The sequence below is a fragment of the Scomber japonicus genome, chromosome 8 (genome assembly GCF_027409825.1).
Source record: "Scomber japonicus isolate fScoJap1 chromosome 8, fScoJap1.pri, whole genome shotgun sequence".
In the NCBI taxonomy this organism is placed as follows: Eukaryota; Metazoa; Chordata; class Actinopteri; order Scombriformes; family Scombridae; genus Scomber; species Scomber japonicus.
Window position 1 is genome coordinate 18,433,432 of NC_070585.1, and position 21,857 is coordinate 18,455,288.

The window sequence follows — 21,857 nt, forward strand, 5'->3', positions numbered from 1 at the left end:
ACAAAAAGCCATGTCATGTACCTCGTAACATGTCAAAGACTTGCTGGACTGTTTCATCTTGCTGCATCTTCAGCATATGCTCACTCCCCAGTCTCCTTAAGAGAGCTGGCTGTGACCTGCCCCATTAGTTTTCCATGGTAATTGGCTAATAATGAGACAGTGACAGTGCCAAGGATGTCTGTAATGTCAAAACACATGCATACCCAACTGCACCAATCTGCATTTCCAGTAATTACTGCATATTTGAACAGAAAGGACTTTGTCAGCGCACTCACTGCTTGTTTCTTTTCTCACCCCCCACACCCTTCATCCCCATCTGCTAACAAGCTAACTTATTGTAAGCCTACTTAGTTCTCAAGGTGTCATCTGTTGAAGTGTCAGGAGAACATATAGAGATTGTCAAACAGTACACTAATTTCAAATTGTAATTAAACTGGCCATCAGGCACCTTGAGGCTGTTTAGTCAACAGCAGGGTACTAATTACTATAAGATGACCTTTGGAATAATATCTGGTGAATTATTCATAGTTGAGAAAATTGCTTCGGAGACATGCCAACGACATCCAAGGGATAGCTGGGTGTACACACCCAGAAATTCCACTCAAAGATTTAAGCCTAGACATGAAAATGAGGTCAGCAGTCAGATGAAACTATAGCTGTTTTTGTCTGAGAAAATAAGATGGTTGCGATATACCCTGAAAGACAAAATTACATTTTTCCAACATAATTAGGGATGTTGTCGACCAGAAAATAGAGTATAGTTAATGTATAGGATTTTGGAGAGAGAAGATTGTCTGCTTCAGGGTGGCTAAAGTACCAATAATATCCTGCTGTGCAAGTTGACACTTCTTTACAGTGGACTCAACTCTACTGACTGTCAAATAAGACTGAAGCTTCTATACTGTCATGATTTTGCAAGAAATTAACCATATTTTATTTCAATTTAGATAGCATGCCTGAGAATGTTAATAACACTGAAAACAACAACCTACAGTAGGGAAACATTATGCATGTTAAAAGTTCATTTTTATTTTATATCCCATTTGAGGAGAACATGATATAGATAATCTAACTGGAAGAAATGCATAATCTCATATAAAAGAGAAGACATGAGATGTAAAGGAAAAGAGAGATACTGAAAGGGTACAGAGGCCGTGGTGACGGTGTAAATTAGTAAACATATTTCAACAGATCCATCCTCCCTTGGTGACTTACAACACCACTGACAGCATCTACTCCCTCGTGTTTTAAATCTTTCTGTGGGGTATTCAGCACAGAAAGGGCAGAGGTCCTGAAGAGTTTCTTTCCCATCTCAGTTCAACCTTTAGGGACACTCTGCAGAAATTACTCCTGGGAACTTGAAGAAAACGGTTCTCTACATCTCTGTGAGACATAAATACATAAACAGTAGGAAAACTAGTCTACAACACGAATAACAACAGATTTTGGGAAATGTTGCTGCTGTATACTGTGAAGCTTGAAGAACACAAGATGCAGATTTTTTTCATCTTTTCTTTCTTCCTTTTTTTCTTTTTTCTTTTTACAGGGCTGGTTTCTTCCATACTGACAGTGTTCATATCACTAAGGCACAAGCAGCCACCGAATGAACTGAGCGCCATGACAGTGACATTAACCATATGGCCAGGCCCTATGAATAACCTCATTCATTATGATCTCAGTTGAGTATGGGAGGTCTTGAAACGGGGTCAGACACAGTGCTCTTCATAACCATCATACAGAACCCAAATGATTAGTCAGAATTCAGGGTAATTGGTGGTTAACATTGACCATGTCCTCTTAGACATTAGAGGAAATTTCCCCCTGCCATTAGAGTGTAATTACTGATAGGAGACACCATACACTATAAATAAACATATACTGTAGTAGCTGTGTGTGTCTTTTTTTTCAAAATGTGTATTGTACACTTCTGAAAGTCTGATGTAAGAAGATATGCTATGGACAAATGACCACAGATGTAAAATATTAGTAGTGCAGTACTCTGCCTTTGCTGTCTTTCTCTCTTTTTATAACATTTGACACGTTTTCTTTGTCTCTTCAGCCATAGTGGCCATTGTACTAAATATATGGTTTAAATATGTAATCAGTTCGGCCCTTTGTTCATCGGTCATTACACAAACTTTACTGTAAACAAACTCTTTTTATAAAGAACAACACAACACTTCCTGTGAGCCTGAGGATTTTTCACACAGCGACATCACAAAGCGTAGACACCTTCTTGACTAGGTGAAAACATTATTGTCTAGTATCAGTCTTCAGCATATAATTGCAAAAAACATTTATTAATATTTATTACAAAGTGAAATGTGTTCATATATATTAATTAATAACAACTACCACTCTTTATTTCCCCCAAGGTTTTCCTGCGCAAGTAAAAAAGTAGATACATTTATAGCATTAGCTTGCCTGATAGATAATAAAGAGAGACTAAGTTCACATCATGCCCTTTTCGCAGTAAGGAAGTACATCAGAGAAACTGCTTTTACTGCGTGTTCTTTGTGTGTATCTAAAGACAGTATCACAGGGCAGCTGTGGTGCCTGACAAGCCTGTTCACGTTCAGCACACACACAGCTTTCCTGCAGTTAAGGCAGAGGGTCCCTGAAGCTCTTCCTCCATGGAGTTTATTGTCAGTCTCCCCGATGGTAGGACGCCTCTCTCTCCTCTTTGAAATCCGGAGGATCAAACAAAACAACACAGTGTGTTGTGTTTGTGGTTTAAATATATAATCAATTTCCATGGTTAGAGGTTTTTATTGCTTTATCGTTGTTAGATTACTGAATGGTAGACCTCACTACACTGTATGTTGACTTTGTGTGCTGTATCTGTTTTCATTAAAGGACTGTATTGGTGTTTTTATACATTTTTAACCTTTTTACTCTGTTTTGATTTGTTTGTTTGTTTGTTTGTTTGTTTGTCTGTTTGTTTTTCCAACCAGTTTCCTGTTTGTTTACTATCTCCATAAACTTGTGGCAAATGATCTAGTGGGTTAAATTCTCAAAAACAGATTTTCCTAATGTAATTAATGGTCTCCAATGGTTGCCTAGAAATAAAGACACATTAAAAAAATACTTTTTTGTGCTTTGAAAATGGTCAATAACAATTCAAAATATGTGGGATTTTCATATTTTGGGACCAAATATGCAAAAGCACTGGTACGGTGCTTTAATCTCTTTTGAAAACAATATTATTTTAGCCAATCAACCTTTACTTTCAAGAACATCTATTTAACAATGGCAAGCGAAAGCAGGGTGGGATGAAAAGAAAGAAGCAACAGGGAAAATCAATATAGCAATTATGTGTGCAGATAATAGACATCAGGGTGTTATTTGGAGTGACCGAAAAGAAGAGGTGACATATAGCCAATTCAAATGGTGCAATCATTTCATTGTCTCACATCTGGCGCTTGTGGCATGGATTTAGTGTCACCAGACTCGAGAAAACTCTTGGTGTTCTGGGTTTTTTGTTGTTTTCCTGCTTCTCTACAGCAGAATTAGCATTGTTTAGCAGTATCTAATCACTGGCTTCTTCTTTATATTTGCACACAATCAGCTGCTTCTGTTAAAACTCTGTAAGCTATTATGTTTTTTATCGGTTGCTGAATCCCTGAAAACAGAAGCAACAAGCACAGCGATTAGCTAATTGAGTTCTTAGACTACAAAATCCAGACATGCATACACACCCACCCACACACACAGACACGCCGGAAGAAGAAGAAGGGCAGAGAGAGATAAATGCACACACACACAGACACATATCCCACTCCCCCATGCTTTTACCTGCTCCAAAGAGGTCACCTTTAGCTCTGTCAAGCTTTGCAGGTGGGTCATAGATCTGGATTTGATAACTGGAGGGAGTTTAGAGAGCAGACGTTTGACAAGCATGACAATGCTCTGACAGCCCTCATTGGGCCATGATTAATGACTGACATCCCTGTCGCCTGTCTCATACAGAATGCAAATGCAGTGCTCGGAGGAAATTACCCCGATGTGGCCCCTAATTGGCTGCTAGAAGTATTGCATAATGCAAGAGCACCATAGATGTTTTTTTTTGTTTGTTCCTTAAATAATACTTTATTATAGAGAACACTACAGAGGTGATGAAAGAGATGCTGTGGTGTGATTGAAAATGACTGCCATCAAATCCTTCTCATTTGTAGTAACGCATCAACATTTATCAGTGAGAATGAGCGGTGTCAATGTTTTGTGTCTTGAGCTGAAAGTCACTCCTATACTGGTTACCTCATTTCATACAATAATCATTCTCCTTTCAGTGTTTGGTCAAGTGTTATTAAGGTCGGGCAGCATGTTTATATGAGAAACTGCACCATAAATGAGAACAGCCATGTCAATGCATTTTGAAATGTAATTAGTTGAAGCATATGAAGACATGAATGCCAGATTTATCAGTATTTCTGCAAAGGCCTGACTTTGAATAGATGCTATAGGTGCTCCTTTAAAACAGCTGGCATCCGATTTGATTTGATATGCATAATGGCTATCATGCACTGGCATTCGTCATTGAGGTTTTTGACTGGAGCTACATGTCCACTTTTCTAGACAAAAGAAAGTCTAGTGTAAGAAATTAAAATCTGACAGTTCAAAAAGAGATCATTCCCATACTGCAGTGTCAAAACATGTCAGTTGTCCTCGGTTCTTCTTCACTAGCTCTGTTGCTATGTGCTTAGCCCTGATATGGCTCCATTCAGCTATTCATCTGCATGCTGCATCAAGCGAGAAAGCTTTAATGAAAGGACTGAATTAAAAGAACTCCTACACTTTTTCATTTAATGCTGATGTCTCAAAATTTCTTTACTGAAAGGCACATGACAAGACAGAGTATGATCAACATGAATGTTGTTTCAGTCTCCAAATAACATTTACAAATTTTAAAAAAGCTAGCATAGATGTTTTGGAAAGATTGTAAGGGGAGTGAAATTGTTGGACATTGGTATAATATTGTATCCACTCTACAGTCTGCATTATCTACATTCTGAATAATAATAAGGCTCAAAATGACACCAGTCCAACCATAAAGACATAAAGACAGTACAACATCAGTGTGATCTTCAATTGTGATTAATCTTTGATTGTAACTTGCAATGAAAGCACAAACTATAAAGTATGAAAGCCACTAGAGTCGGGGGGGGGGGGGGGGATCACAAAGCAACCTGATGATTCTGTCAGGGGGAGGAGGGAGGGACACTTCCATGACACCCTCGCTCTGGTGGGAATTACAGTCAAAAAGCATGGCTTCTTTTGAAGACTGCAGCAACTACAAAGACAAATAATTACAAAATAACTATGACAAAAAGAACATACAGTAATGAGCAAATCTGATATTCTGTATGTGCCTGAATATCTCTTATGACATTCCTCATTATACTGATTGTATATATAGCCACAGTTACCAATTGAGAGAACATAGGCATACCTCTATCTAGACAAAACTAGGTCAAAACCAAGTATATGGCTGGACCCTGTATGAAATTCTAGAGGGCTTTTAATTCTTATGGTTACAATCAGACATAGACATTGCCAGCAAGATGTTTTTAGGTAAGTTGTAATTGTAACTCAAGGTTATATATATATTATTAATTTTCTTCACTTAACCACAACCCAAAAACGTTTTAATGCACTGAGTATAAAGTTAATCATTACTGCTAAATGTAATGTGTTTCATGTGAGTAAAGTTTGCATTTGTAAATGTATTTGTTATATTGAGTTTATCTTATTTATCATGAACATGGAAGTGTTTTAAATTAAATTTAAAAAACAGTGACTTACACTAGGAACAGCGCGCAGATCCTCTCTTGCACTATCCACAAGCTGCAGTAGCTGGGATGACCGGCTGGCACCTGGCCAGTAGCTCCTCACATCTCTACATTTACAAATAGGCGTTATTTGGATAAACTGACCGCAAATTAGGAATCTACATGGTTACTTTCTTACCGGAAAAAATATTCAAACTTAATAAAATGACTTATTAACAGTCCTACAGCAAAAAAAAATCAGTACTTTAATCTCTGCCATTGCTGTTCATTGGTAGGAAATGCATTCTGGGAGACTGGGAGCCAAAAACCAACGAATGGTGTAACTTCATCACTCAGTCATTGACAGACATTTGTGGTTATTGGGCTGGCCCCACTGTTGCAGTCCAGCCAAAAATGAAATGGATAAATTAACAATTGACACTTAACTCTGTTTGGATGAAACACTGGGGCTGTTCTCTAATCAGATTATTGATGAATCACAGGGTTTAAAAGAAAAAAAAGGTATTTGACGTATACATCTGTGATGTGATGGAGGCTGTAGGGTGTGAACAAATAGTCCTTTCCAGGTGGTTTGAGTGATTGCCTAATCCCCTATAGCCAGATGATTGCAGAGCAAGGTCAGTTTGAAGGCTCAGACTGATTGAGTGCTGTCTGTGGTCAGAGGCTCTCTGGAGTCTCTGATGGCATAAGATGGACAGCGGCTGAAGATTCACTGGCTTTTTTCAACATTTGAACCAAACGTGTCCAAACTGAATGACACTGGTGTGCTAGTAATCATCAGGGCATAGCCTACTGATGGGAACATCAACAACAATCATCAGGGTTGTGTTATCATTAAAGGGACATCATGCATATTTTCTGGTCAATATTTATTTATATTTGGTCTTTTTTCTGGGGTTCTGGAATATCTTTGCATAATTGACTAATAAAACAAAACAAACTATAACTTATAACTTTACAAACTTTCAAAGCCACTCAGTTCATCCTCTGTCTGAAACAACCCGTCTTAGCTCCTGTCTCTTTAAGGCCCACTGCCCAAAGGGTCCACTCTGTTCTGATTGGCCAGCTGTCAGAAGCTGCCCCCAACTTCCTTTTGCTCTAGTAGCTACATTAACCAAAATGTTAACTTCTCAAATATGTCCGTACATGTCAAGCTGAAATCCAATCTGAAATCACACAAGCAACACATTAAAAAAAATCTTAGCAACAAAGGCTACAGCAATATGTCCCCTTTAATAATCTGAAGAATCTGAAATGTGAGAAAGTAATTGTACAGATTTGTTTTTATTGCAAGATTGAGAGCAACATCCATCCATCTCAAACAGGAATGTGCCTGAATATGTCATGGAAATATGTTTGTCTACCCGAAGTTGCTTGTTATTATTTGGGAAAAAGAATGAGTGATTCTAATGTATTGATGTTTAAGTTGCAGATGTTTGAAGGAAATCAGTTCCCCTGCCAGGCTTTTGTCTCACTAACTGGTGACACATATTGCGATCACATTTCAATAATGAGTAGTATATGCAATGACTTTTTTTTTTTTTGAATGGAGGAATTTTACACATACAGTTAAAAAAATACAGGTTCCAAGCTGTATTTGTAAATCAAGTACCACTCCAGAGTTTTTCCTCACTAACTCCTGAACCTGACTCAGTTGGGGAGAACACAGAATACATCGATCACTTTTAAATAGTAAATGAAACAACGAGTCAGTGAAATCAAAGTCCTATGTTTCAAACAGAATGGGCATTTTCATCTTGTGTTGCCCAACAAGAGTCTCATCAGGGAGACTCTTCAGCACAGCAGGAGATGTTGTGTCTCCCCATCGCCCCAGACTGCTCCCAGCTCATGTGAAGCAGCTGGTTTTCACCAAAAACAACTCAATTGGACAAAGATGTGTATTCTACTAGTTGTACAAAGTCGAGTCATTTGTTTAATTTATCAAAGAAAGGTTATAGCTCAAGACAAAGTATTGGGGGGTCTTGAAGGGTCTTTGAAAGAAAGAGAAAAATAAAATAAAAACAAAAACTTCAGTTAAGACTTATTATTCATTGACCCATGTTTGGATTTTTCCTAATAACATGACTTCCTATACAAAGCGCACCCATTCCTGTTCTTATACCAAATACACAGACATATTATTTTGTTAGTTGAACTGATGCAGATATGAATAATAGAGCTTGTGTACACCCTTTCTAAAAAACAGTATTTACTGTGTTGTTGCCGTCTTACATTTTTTATTAATGGCATCACCATATCTTCGGTGCTGGGTTGGAAAAATATATGATAACCATGTCATCAACTGCCCTCTCCTAGTTTTCATCTGCATGGCGTCAGGTATCGACTGTCTCTACTAAATAAATCCTGCTGACAGCGTTGTCAAGCTGCATCTTGTACCTCATCGACAGCCACTTATTTCTGAAGCTGTCATTTTGATACAAAACTAGGTTTTTTGGTATAAAATCCAGCCTTTCCTTGGATCGCCCCCTACTATATGTTCATTCAAATACCGAGGGAAAGTGCTGCTCTGTATATCAAACTCCACTAGTCTGCAGCAGAAATCCTTTGTGCGGACATCTCTGTGACAGCTCCTTGGCAACTTGTACGCCTGTGTGCCACAAGCTCCCTAAGCTGACTGTTTGGATCAAGTGGGAAGAGGCAGCAATCCCAAAGAGAACAAAATAGCAGATCCCAGCAGCTTTCAAAGATGATGCTAAGAGATTTACTCGACTAGAGAGGAGGGTGTGTGTGTGTGTGTGTGTGCATGCAATAGTGTGTGTTGGGGAGGGGCATAGATGTACTTTGAAATCTTTTGAAATGCCAGACAAATAGGAGTCACAAGAGGCATTATGTTTTCATAATGATGTTGCGGTGAAGCTTAAGTGTATCGTCAACATACGAATGTGTAACTATAAAGCAGTGACATTTTTATTTTCTTTTAAAAGGCTTAGGAAATGGATGAAAGCCTTTATTTCTCTTCTTTTCTTCTTTCCCTTTGCCATGTGCACTTTGAAGTGTCGACTTTATCAGTAGTTGCACATTACACTTGAAAAAATCTCATGTTTTATAATGAAGTTCAAAAGGTAAATAACTATGTGAATATTTTTTAAGTATATGATTTCACTGAGTGACATTTATTTGTTTATAAAAATATGTATTTTGTAATCGTGATAATTATTATTTTTCACTACTCTGGATTCTGAGTGCTGAATAAATATAGAATTCCAGATATACTCTGTTTTTCTTTGTTGATTAAAAAAAACAAAAAAAAAACAACAAGAAATTATTTAATTCAAACTTTTTCCCTTGTGAAATCCGAAAACAGATTAAATCAAAGATGACTCTGAGCACAGAAAGCTTTGTTTACATTTCATTTCTTCCCCCTCTCATAATCCCCTAAACCACACACGGGTATGGGCTCTCCATCGCTGATTCTCGGCCAACTGAGCTTTAAAGAAACGGGTAGAATTGGTTCCAGTCCGATGGACACTCCACATCATTTAATGTATTCCAGTCTATTACCGCTTTTGTTCTGACACCTCATTCTTTTCCACCAATATATGAGGGGGTCATTCAATAACTGACACCTCTCTTCCATACCGTAGTCACATCTCTGTTGCTGTTTGAGCATGTGTCACAGCTGAGAGGCCTGAATTTCAAGAGATAGATTTGCTGACAGAGACATCCCATCACTCCTTGGGCTGAGGCTCACGCAGGAAATGCTACACTGTAAAGGTGCAGTAGCCTTGTCACTTTCATCTGAGGTAATTGATCACAGCAGACAACAGCTGATGTGTGCAAGTCAATTGTAGGGGGCAAAAGGATGCTGCTTATTCAGATAAAAGATCTCTAGCACGCAACTAGTCACTTTCATTGATAGGTTGGCATCATGATCGACAGGAAATCAAGCTGTCAGGATGTTTCTTCTTAGGAAATGTACTTATATTTGGGTTAAATATGACCATACAGACAGTATATATCCATAACTTAAGCCGTTGATCTCCCATTAGGGCAAAAATCCTTCACCACACACTCCACTGGCTGTTCATATGAAGCAGTGGAAGAGGGGTATCTAGCTGTCATAGTGCAGGTGCACTGGGAAAACCATTCTGACAAAAGAAACAAAAAAAATCATACCCTGGGACTTCTCAAATGCCACTTAGCATTCAAGGGCTTCGTGATTCATTAGTAGCCCAGCAGATTGGTTAGATGGAAGCATCTGTTATCTGGTTCCAGTCCTTATGCCATCAATGTCCCAAATAATCACATACAACAGGTGGTTTTACAGCTACAGGTACTTTAGGATCCAACACTCTGCATTATGTTGTAGTATTGTACAAAATTATCATTACAAAATATTATTTGTACAAAACATTGACATCATTTTTGAGAGTAATGAAAATAAGGTGTATTTACATGTGCAGTTTGCAGCTGAATTTATAGTGTACCAGATTTAAAAGCAAGAAATATGGGAAAAAAGACTATGACTATTAATCGTGTCTTAGTCATTAAATGCCTCAAAATAGCAAATAGCACAAAAATAAATGTTATGAACCCTATTTAAATATGGCTTGTTATTTTTTTATTTTTTTATCAACAAATCTCATTAAACCAAACCAATTAATGAACTGGTTCCAATAGTAAGTATATCTGCTTGTTTGCTTGACACAGCTTATTTGTGTATGCCACAGACTTCCATTTTTCATTCAGTCAGCCATTTTTTGTGGTGGGTGTTACGATCCTTCATCTACTACTATATGAACTTGGGCACTGTAGTTTACTTTGAGTCATATAGACTACCATTCCACACTCCTGCTACACACTACTATGAATACCCGCTAGAACATATGAACGCATGGCTGAAAATAGTCAATCAATAAATGCACTATTTTCTCCTGTATGAGAAAAAAAGTGTTTGTTACCTGTTTCACAGAAGGATCTTCAGTATGAATGAATGCAGCAGACATCATATTGAGAGACAGATTAACCTGACCATTGTTGGTTTTGTTTTTTGCTTTCCTTGCAGATTTATGATTTGTGATATTGGGCATACATATAAAGTTGACTTGATTTTATGGGAAGATATTGATTTTTATGGGATGTTTGCCAATAAGAAAAAAAAATAGAACACCTGCGTCTTTTGAAGGTGACATCTCCACAAATGAGTGCTATAAGTCATGTGCAAGGGCAATAACATTGTATTCAAGCACACCTGCTATTTTTGTTAATGTTAGGGATAGTCACTATTATGAACATTCTTATAATTTGTATCCAATCAAGTATACTAACTTAGCAAAAATACCTTTATGAAGCTTTTAATGTGCAACATATACGTTGTTCATTCAACAATAGTATAGTGTATTATAAAAACAACAACAAACAAAAATGTAATATTTAATATTAAATATAGTATATGTTATAATTCAATATATAATTTGTGTAATGTTTATTTCTGCATTTGACAACCCATGAAGACACATACTATACTCAGTGTTAGGAAAGTTAACTTTCTACATGAACTAGTTCAAAGATCAGTTCACAAATTTTAAAATGAACTAGTTCAGTTCATAGTTCATAATTCAAAATTTTGAACTAAGTTCACAGTTCCAAAAATGAACTACTTCAATATGTTGCTGCGAGCTATTATTTTTCAAAATTATTCCTACAGCCCATATAGAACCACAGACAGCAATTCTTTTATCAGTTTTAACACTGAAACTATGCATCAGATTTCAAAATAGTTTTAAGCAATCATACGAAGATGCCGTATAAATGGTGGAGGCAAAGTCTGAGGTATGGCTGCTGCCATCATCTGTTTTTGCCTCCATGCTTTGCATTTTGATGACGCATGCGGTGGTGCGACTCTGTGGTGGCTGGTGTTTTTTCTGCTACATATTAAGGCCTGTTTACGGTGTGTTTTAGCCGGGTTTTCGTGTGGAAGGCTCTATGGAAATCTGGCACTCTCTTGAACGAAGTTAAACTGTGAGAGAGCACCATTCACAAACACTGGAATGAACGTGTTCACAATAAAGTTCATCAGGCAGAAATACAGTACGTTCAGTTCACTTCCGCCCAAAATATGAACGAGTTCATGAACGATTGTTTATTGAATGGGTTCAGGTACAACACTGTCTATACTAAATTATCCACAATAGCTAAAAGATCAGTTCATGTTTTATTGATTCATACTGAGTCTACTGTATTATCACAGGGAATTGGAAACAAAGATGTCACAATTACAATTTTTTCTGTCTGTTGAATGTTTATTGGCCCCTGTGTAATACTGTGAAGGACACTGTGCACGTTTCCATTCCCTCTAAAGTAGCCTTGACGGAGGTTGAGTTTGGGGTTTCTGACCCTTCTCAACACGTCCCTCCTGCTGAGAAAAGGCATCGTAATTACCTGAGGCTGTGAACTTGATGGAAGTGAGGGTGGATGTGGAGGTCTCCTGTGGTCATAATCACACAATCTTCAGAACCTAAAAATTATTGTGAGAACACGCAACAGGGAGCATCTGGAAAGGGATGGACGGCTCTGCTAAAATGGGAAGCAGGAATCCATTTTGACATTAGGGGCGTGAATCATATTGTCCTCTGATGAACAAGGTGAAGAAGCATGGTCAAGCTTAAATGTTCACCTTTCTTTTGTTGGTAATTTAACTTTTTTAAATGAGATGACCACTGACCATTATTTGTTTTCCATTCATGTTGTTTAATCAAAGATCTGATAGTCTTTTTTCTCTTTCCTTCATCAGTCATAATTCTTAATATTACAATTAAACATCTGGTGATCCTCCCATCCAAGCTGTTTTCAGTGTTTTTTTGTCTTTTGCGTGTGTCCTGTAACATTTATCTAATGTGTAATATGTAGCTTAGACACACCTTAACAGCTGTGATCCATGTCAACATACTACAACTGGAATATGTTAACATGTTTCAGTATCTTCCAATTACTGTTGTAATATAAATTCCAGTTCCAAGTTTGATTATTTGTATTATGTATACAGTGATGCCTTTAATTGACTTTAAGTTCCCTTACATATGAACAACAACAACAAAACAAACTAAAGAAAACTTGAGAAATAGTTAATCTTGTATTGTTTAAATGGAAAAATAAGACATTAATAATTCCAGTGTTATATTCTTAAGACACATTAAAGGGTATTGGGCAAAATCAGATTTCTCAGTTTTAAATTGCCATGGACACAATAGCAATTTGAGGGTTGTTGAAGTTGAGATGGTGCAAGAGATCTCTCAGGCTTGTCGACCTTTATCTCAGCAAACATCTGAATCCCTATACAAAAAAGCAGAAAATGAGCTATTGATTTTCCCTTTTTCTCCCCCATCCCCACCCCTCCTTTCTTATTCCCCTCCGGTATTGTCATTCCATAGTCTAAATGAAGGTCAGCATTGGTTTCCTTGTCACTGACGCAGAGATGCACAGTAGAAATATAACACTTCGTTTTTGAAAGAAAAAGGTCTTGCAGAATGGGAAGAAGTTGCTTTTTACCTTTAGGGATTAATTGGTTCAATAAAACGTTCCTCTTTAGAGCAGCACCGTTTTCAGTATGTGATGTGTGCAAACGGTATATGTAAGTATACAGTAGCCTATACATTTTCTAGTGAGATGCCTCCGTCAGTAGTAATCAGCAGGACAACTTAAATTATCATAACCCTTAAAAAATGATGTTCAGGCACAATAAACACCTGGTTAGGGTAATGAAAGTTGGTTTGGGTAAAAGGATCTCTTAAAACTTGGTGTGGGTACTTGCTTAAAGTTAGGCAACAGTAAACAAACCATGACAATCATAGTTATGATTACAAATTGTAGTTAGTTTAAAGAAAAACTGTCCCGACTCGTGGTTGGAGACAGGAAGTGAACAGTGGTTTCATCCAGCAAAATCCACTAGGTTCACTGTTTGCAAGTTCAAATCTAACCCGCCACCTTTGAATATGGAAAATGTGTCACTTTATATAGATGTCATTTGAACTGCACCACTTCAGCAGGCCATAATTACTGTACTACAGCCGCTGGATAGTGTCTGTTACTCAAATATAACTATAGGTAATTTTGGTCATTGACATTACAACCTATTGTGTTGCTTTTCTTGGGAGGACAGGCTCTATTATGAACATAGGCACATTTTCCCTAATAGAAAAACTAATCCCAACTAATGTGTGAAATCAAAGAAATGCAGGGACATGACTTCTTTTGATCTAAGTGAGTTCATTACTATAATTTAAACAAAACAAATCAGACTCTGCAGCATTTCAGATTGAGTGCAGGCTAATTGTTCCTTCTTTTCTCTGGCTATGAGAGGAATCCAAACTTCTTTAATAGACTGAACTGCTTCAGCATATAAGGATAACAGCTGAAACCCTTTCCCCTTAGGATGAGCCTCTATGTTTAAATAATCTTTCAAAAGCCATCATGTCTATCTGGAGTTACGTACCCAGTAGACTTACTGTAAGATCAAATGTTTGTTACCTGTCTAAGTCTTTAATCTCAATGTGTCTACAATATTCTCAGCTTTCTTGCTGTCTAAATTAAATTGAGAGAAAATAACTAAATTTGACATCTTCTTTTACACCTTTATACCCACAGCGCAACCCAATCAACAACACTGTGTTTCATTTGACCCAAGATTGTTTTCTTGTCATCTGATAGGCAGTGGCAAAGATTCCTGTCAAGATGTTAGCGACATCAATGCGATCAAACGCTTGCTTAAATCTGCTGTGACATCAGTGTGTTTGACTTGCTGTGCCCTCCCTCAACTCAATTCATCACCTCCCCAAGGTGAGCACGCTATCATGCCAAATCCAACTCCATGTACAGTACAGAAGCCTTTTTTGCATATTCCTCATACTTGTTTATGGTTTACTGAGCAGGTCACTTCCCCTGCTTGCTTGAACAGCTGCTTCAGTGATGACCCCCCCTTCCTAACAGGGGTTGGAAGACTACTTGTGTGCTGCTCCCTGTCAAGTTCTCCTTTGCTTGTGAGGCCTGCCGGTGACCTCATGCACAGCCTTTACTGGGGCCATATGAATAATTTATCCTTTGAATTTAGCCCAACCCTGACATTTCGATGTTTGATGCCCACAGGCTTTGGCTTTAACAATATAGATAGCGCCCCTTTCCTCTGTGCATCATCAGATAAAGTCTGAAAGCACAGCTAGTGCACTCAATATCAAAACCCTGGATATCAGGGATGCTGTATGTTCCGCACACTGGATTCCTCTATTCTATTAACTCTTACTGCAGTATCTCTACCCATACAATTGGATTGTATATAGGTTGCAAACATTTGAGTTGGAAATATTGTGTTCTGTCAATAAGAAGATAAGATGGAAATTTAATAATCGCCATGGGACACCATTACAGAGAAAATAGCAACAGGGTACATCAGAGAAGAATATTAACACAAATACAAACATAGCAAAAAGTGGTTTGTATAAATACACACAAAAGATACAAAATGGACAGTTCTGGCTCTACAGCACCTTTAAACTCTACTTTGGTGTGTATGGATTGGAAGAATTAATATCATACAATACAGTAATAAGAGCAAAATATCAGCAGCAGTTGCAATAGAAGAAGCTGAGGGGAAGGTAGGTGTGTACAAGATGGATAGCCTTTTCTCACCTATTTTATTAGTCTGCTTTTAAACCTTTCACCCTAACTGTTTAATTTATCGTCACAAACCACAGTGCCCTGGGTTGAGCATGAAGAGCATGTTATGTAGACCTAAGTCTCCTTTCGAGGAGCAGTCAGCACTACCTCTCTCATACAGTGTCTCTTTTTTGCCCGATTGGCCTGGTTTGTTGATTTACTCACAGGTACTTGTAGGTCTGCACCATCTCCACCTCTTCACCCTGAATGATGACAGGTGTCAGTAGCTTCTCGCTCTGTCGGAAATCCACCACCAGCCCCTTGATCTTACTGACATTTAGCTGCAGATGGTTCTCCTTACTCCACCAAACACCCACTATAATGAAATCATCAAAGAACTGCTGGAGGGTGCATGATCCAGAACTGAACCTGAAGTCAAAAGTGCAGTGAGTGAGACATGACAAAAAGTGACCCTTGTGTATTAAAGTAGATAGTTTTTTTCTTTCTTTGATGATTCAACATTGTTGAATTAATTCAAAAACAGCGAATTACAATGCAATATGCTATTTTAAGCGTACTGTATGTCAGTATGTTGCAGTGCTCACATAATATAGAAACCATATCTGAAATTATTGCACCAGGCCTGACTGCTCTATTAGTACTACTATTTTAATTTGTTATAATGGGTCTACACATAATTGTATAATGGCAAACAGCAGATGTGTACATCATAGATCCAATAACAACCACAAGTTTTTATATCCTGTATTTCCATAATACCCTATACAGCTTACAATATAAGGTATTATAAAACACATTTTTTCCACCTTTTTGCACATTCATTTTGCATTTAACTTTGTTTTCAAAAAACACTACACCACTTTCAGACAAAAGGGAAAAAAATCCTCCACCTACATCACTGTTAATTCTTTGAAATATACAGTACACCTTGCTAAAACCTTGAATTAGTTTTAACAGACAAAAATTCATATTACATACCCAGCTATTCAGCCTCTCTCTTACAAAGATTAAATTCAATTGACTAAATGCCAGGCACTCAGCTAATACAATGCAGAAGTTCTGTTTTCTCTCAAAGCATCTCACTTGCATCAATATCAGGCCATCCATGACAGACTTACATGAATTCTTTTCTTCACTGTTCTTAATGTCTAATAAAGGTCCCTCTCAGTTTACTTTCTGAAAAGACTTTGAGGGACATTTTATAAAATGTTTTACTCTGGCATTTTCTCAGATCTGACTTTTTTCCCCCCCAAGGACATCTCCTCCTGCTGCCAAGACCTGTCAGGCAGGAGCATCTCAGAGTAAAGGGGTGAGAGGACACCAATTAGAAAGCCATCCTCGGCCAAGAGAGCCAGCGGCACAGCTTGCCACAGGAAGTGGGATGTCTGACTTCCTGCATGGGGTCACAGCTGTTTGTGTGGAGGTTAGCGCTAGCAGCCAATACGCAGTACCGTTTAGCGTCTGACGAGGCAGGCCTCATTTGAATAGCAAAGAACCATCTCAATGTCACCAATAAATTTACATGATTTCTTTCCTGCTACAGCTGGGATCAGAGCGGGGACTTTGCTGGAATTAGGAGAGCGTGACAATGTCAAAAGAGCAGGACCAGCCAGTTTTGAAGTTAAGATTATCACTTATTTCTATCTATATATAGATAGGTATAATTTGTAGACATAAAAAGTAATTACCAATGCAGACAAGAATACCACAGGCTAAAAATATTGCTAATGCCATCCTCACATATTAGCTTTGTGAGGCATTTCTTTTTATTTTAGAGAGGCATGACACTAAGCGAGACTGCGGAGGAGATGACATCTCGAAAAGGTGGCCAGCAGGAAACAAACTGGGAACCCTGCGCTTACATTGGATGTATCCTAAAACACACAACTAGCAGGTTTCCCATGCAGCTTTTTAGTGCATTTGATAAAACACACACATTGTGCACAATGGATTATTATATTATATTTAGTGGTTGTGTTTCCATAAAATATGTGTAGTTGTTTGAAATTAAGCAAAAATGTCAATGAATGTTACAAACATTTAAACATTTAAGGTAATACAATGATGCTCTAATTTGAAAGTGGTTCTTTATAGATATAATAATCCCATCAGTGATTATTTTTAAGGGTATTGATAAGATAATTGGTGTTTCATTTTGGAAAGAAATGCAAGTAATCAAAAACTAAATGTCAAAGCAGCTTCTCAAGTGCATAAGAGAGATTCAAGTATCTTTACCTGAGGTGGCAAACAACTGGAAGTGTGGCAGGGATGGAGGCGTGCGATTGGCTCCTGCTATGAGCAGCTGTCTAGAATGCCCATATTTGGGCTAAACCCAATTACATCCTCTGATCCCCAGTCACTGGGCTGATGCAGTCAGAACCATTAATCTCCCTGGCTGAGTAGTATGCCATGTGTTAACAGCCAAGACCCTGCACCCCCACCACCAAGGTTGAAAGTCATGCCAATCATATTGACTCCTTTGACTCTGACACCCCCTTGGGTTCCACATGATTATGGACAAACCTCTGATGACTCAAGAAAACCCATAATGTGCAGCACTCCATTCAACACTGTCAGCCTAGTGTTTCTAGACCGAGGTTCAAACACTGCATTTTCAGATCTGTGGTGCAGGTGTGCTGTGCTGGAGAAGGGATGGAAGGAGGTCAAAAACATTTTTGGATCAGGGATGTTAACGACAAAATATCCTGGAGCTGTGTCAGGGACCAATTCCAACAAATCATTTTCAAAAGGGACAGTAGTAAACAGAGTTTTTCTTTTTTCCCCAACTGCCTATTTCAGAGAAACAAAAGGCACCTTCACCTCATGGTCTGCAAGAGGTGACACAATGAACAAAAGAAACAAAACCATTTTTTCCTTCAATTTTCTAACTATTTCAAATATGAGGAAAACCTTTGATTTAAACCTTAGCTTCTCTGCCTCAGCCATAACTAATGAAAAAGCAACCCATCAGATTGTTTTCACCACTGATTTGCTTGTGTAACTGTGATTAATGCTTATAAGTGGGGGGAATAGAAGGCCAGGCTAATGTAAAATTAGGAGAAGTAGCTTAATCAGGGTCTGAATTACATGGACCCTCGGTTCCAGTTTAGTGAGCCCTTTTTGTTCGCAAAGATTAAGGGAGGAGTCAGGCAGTCCTCTATTGTTCCACTGAGAAAAGAAACTCATTTGCTTTGAACGATAAATGTCTTTCGAGCATAAATCATGTCTCCTAATCCCTTTACCAATGCCACGTAATGCAAATTGTCTCTCATTTACAGATCACACAATGGAGACAATGAGGGAAGTTTGCACACAGAGCCTGGAGCGCTCTCCTCCATGCTGAGGAGAGATGGACTTTCACCTAAAATTGCAAAATTGAAGTCATCCATGTTTGCTCATGTTGCATGTCCTTTTATCTGAAAAACATGTTTAACTTTAATTCACTTCAATAATCTGAATTGCAACTGAGACACCAAATTTAAGAAATATTTTGAAGTAATTTATATGAAAATAATACTTAAACAAAATGCAGGTGTGACTTTTGAAACAGGCCATCTGCCACAAACTTTTAAGTTGGGTCTAACTTGGGTCTATTACACACCCTTCTACTCCAAACACTGTGTGAGTCATTTACACAGGGGAGGCAGGTTGACATTTACCTCTGTGTATGCCTGTGCTCCATTTCTATTCCCATGACAATGGTGACTTTACAAAACATGCAAGCATCTGAACTTTGAAAGGAAAAAGGGATATTAAAAAGAAATGAAAAATAGTCCCCTGTGCGCTGCTTCTTCATTAGGAAGAAGTTCCTCCATTTACCAAGTTTTTAGAGCAAGTGTAATCGTACCCTGCTAACCTGCCTTTAATGGTTGAGGACCAAAAGTAAGCTCTGATTAGTTAGCTGAATAGTGGACCAGTGTCTAGGTTTGTGGAGGTAAATGATGTGGTGTGTAATAGTCAGAAAGGAGGAAAACAGACCCAGGGATGACTTATGTTGAACACCTTGTATTTATATACCTTGTAGAAAAAATAAAAATGAAATATCAAAATGTAACAAAATTCAGCTTTCAACTCAAGTCAGATTATTTGATGGCATGACTTGAAAGAGTTTATAGTTCTGTGCAGTTTTTTTAAATTCAAGTCGTATAGTTTGGTCAGAAGGATCCTTTAAGTTTCAATCATCTCGTAGAGCTTATTCAAGTTACAGTCTGTGTCTTTCGATCTTCTGCGTCAAAGAATTTATTCAAGTTTCAATAAGTGTCTTTTGCTCTTCTGGGTGCACCCTATTTGTAACAAGTCAACATCAGGATGAGGTAAATAAGGAACTCTGTTTCTACAGAGTTACACTTGCATCATTTTCAATTCCTATTCTGTCTGGTTTTCTTAACAACCAACAAACAAAATTGGTTTGCAACACATCTTTTACACGATATGGAATAGGATTTCATAATATATCCTGTAGAATTACAGGAGGATGTGATATCAGCATGCAGCATATCAGGATGTATTTGCTCCATAAGAAGTTGCTGCCTGCAACATAGTGCAACCTTACCTTTCATACTAGAATAAACACTACAGGGCACACTGAGCAGGTTTTATCGACAGCTCTTCACTGTGTGATGTCCTCTCTGCTATAGCAGCTCTGAGAATAAAACGCAAACAAATAAAGCTAGGGTGATGTGCGTTTTGTGTACCAGCAAAATCCCATTGTGTTTGTATGTCTGTCCACTGTAAAAATATATAAAGGACTATATTCGTGTGTGTCTGCTTAGCCTACAAGCAGAGGTCCCATCCATGTAATATATTAAGATCAGTGTGTTTTTTGTTTGTGTCTGCCTCTGCATGTACTTTACTAGGTCCTGGAGGATCACATTGTCTTCGGAGGGTCCTATGTGTGCTGGCAACATCTGCTTTGAGTGGGTGATCCATCTCCTTTTAGCTGCCATATAACAAGTCATAAGGGATTTTATTCAATGAATGCCCAACACAAGGGGCTCCATCATAAAATGTACCATCTCACAAACGCATTGTAGAGGTTATGCTTTTTACTTTGTACAACTGAATGTTAATTTAACTGCTTTCCAATAATAACTGCACTATTTGAGTATATTTTCTGTCTTGATCAGATCCATGTTGTTTTTATACAATAAACAGTAGCTGCATTTTCAATTTCTAATAAGAAAATGATAAAATATTCCCTGCTGCTTATTATCATTAGTGTCATCTGCGGTTGGTGCACAGTTCAGCATGTTTGCACAGAACACAGTAACAGTGTCAGCAGTGCTCTTTCAACACTGGCAGCATAGCAGGAGTTAAAAGTAAGCTTTCATCCCTTCTTTGGATAGAAGACTGTTTTTAAATGCCCCTGGCTTTCTTCCAAGCTCCTAGCCTCAAGCCTATGGATCTAACAAGCATGATGCTTTGAGGATTGACTCATGATTCAACCCAAATTTACAAGCTGATTACTATGCAGACACTGAGTCAAGACGAGTACAAAAATGTGCTCCTTATTTTTACCAACAATCTTTTGGATGTCCAGAGAATTAAATCGTGTGCATGTGTATTTGTATGTTTGTGTGTCTGTGTGTGCATGTATTTAATGGGCACCAGCTGAAACTTTGATATAATTGATAAAAGAAGCTGTTCCCCTAATCCTAATGGTACAAATCCTTATGATCCTTTATGCACAGACTCGCGGAGGATCAAAGAAACAGAGTTTTGCCATGGGCGATAAAAGATGTATTAAAAATGAATTTGAAGGATATATTAACAGGATAAAAATCTTGCAATTTATTCAATTGATAAGTTCAGCATTGCCTGTAGTTCACAGGCTATTTTCATCATTCACAAATAAAACTGCGCTGATAAATACTAAACCAACTGTTCTTTGTCGTGGCTAGAAACAGACTTTTCTCTGTCTCTAATGAGCTGTTTTTCAAAGTTTAAGTCTCCATAGGCGTGGGCTTATTACATCATTTGTTATACTGTATGTTCTCTACTGTATGGTATGAGCTCGATTCATATGTATATCAGTGATTTGGCAACAATTGATTATTTTAATCAGAGCGCTCTCATCACCCACATGGACAAGGAGTAATGTCAGACATAAGCCTGCTGAGATCAGTGGTGAATTTCTCACATGTCTAACAAGACGTCTCTCCAATTAGCACGCACTTATATCAACACAGAAGCATCAACAAAAGAAGCAATCCAAACTTGCTTTACCTCACTTCTTTGCAAGTAGATAATTAGATGATTTATTTGTCTGCAAGGAGGTTTTTTCCATGATTGGTGCGTACACATAAAATTAAGGCATTCAGTTATATAGAGTTATACAAAATACAGGATTTACAGACATTTGATTACAGGTGTCACAAAACACTGACACTCTAAACCCCACAGATTACCTTGTATGGCTGTAGCAACAAAACTCTAGTC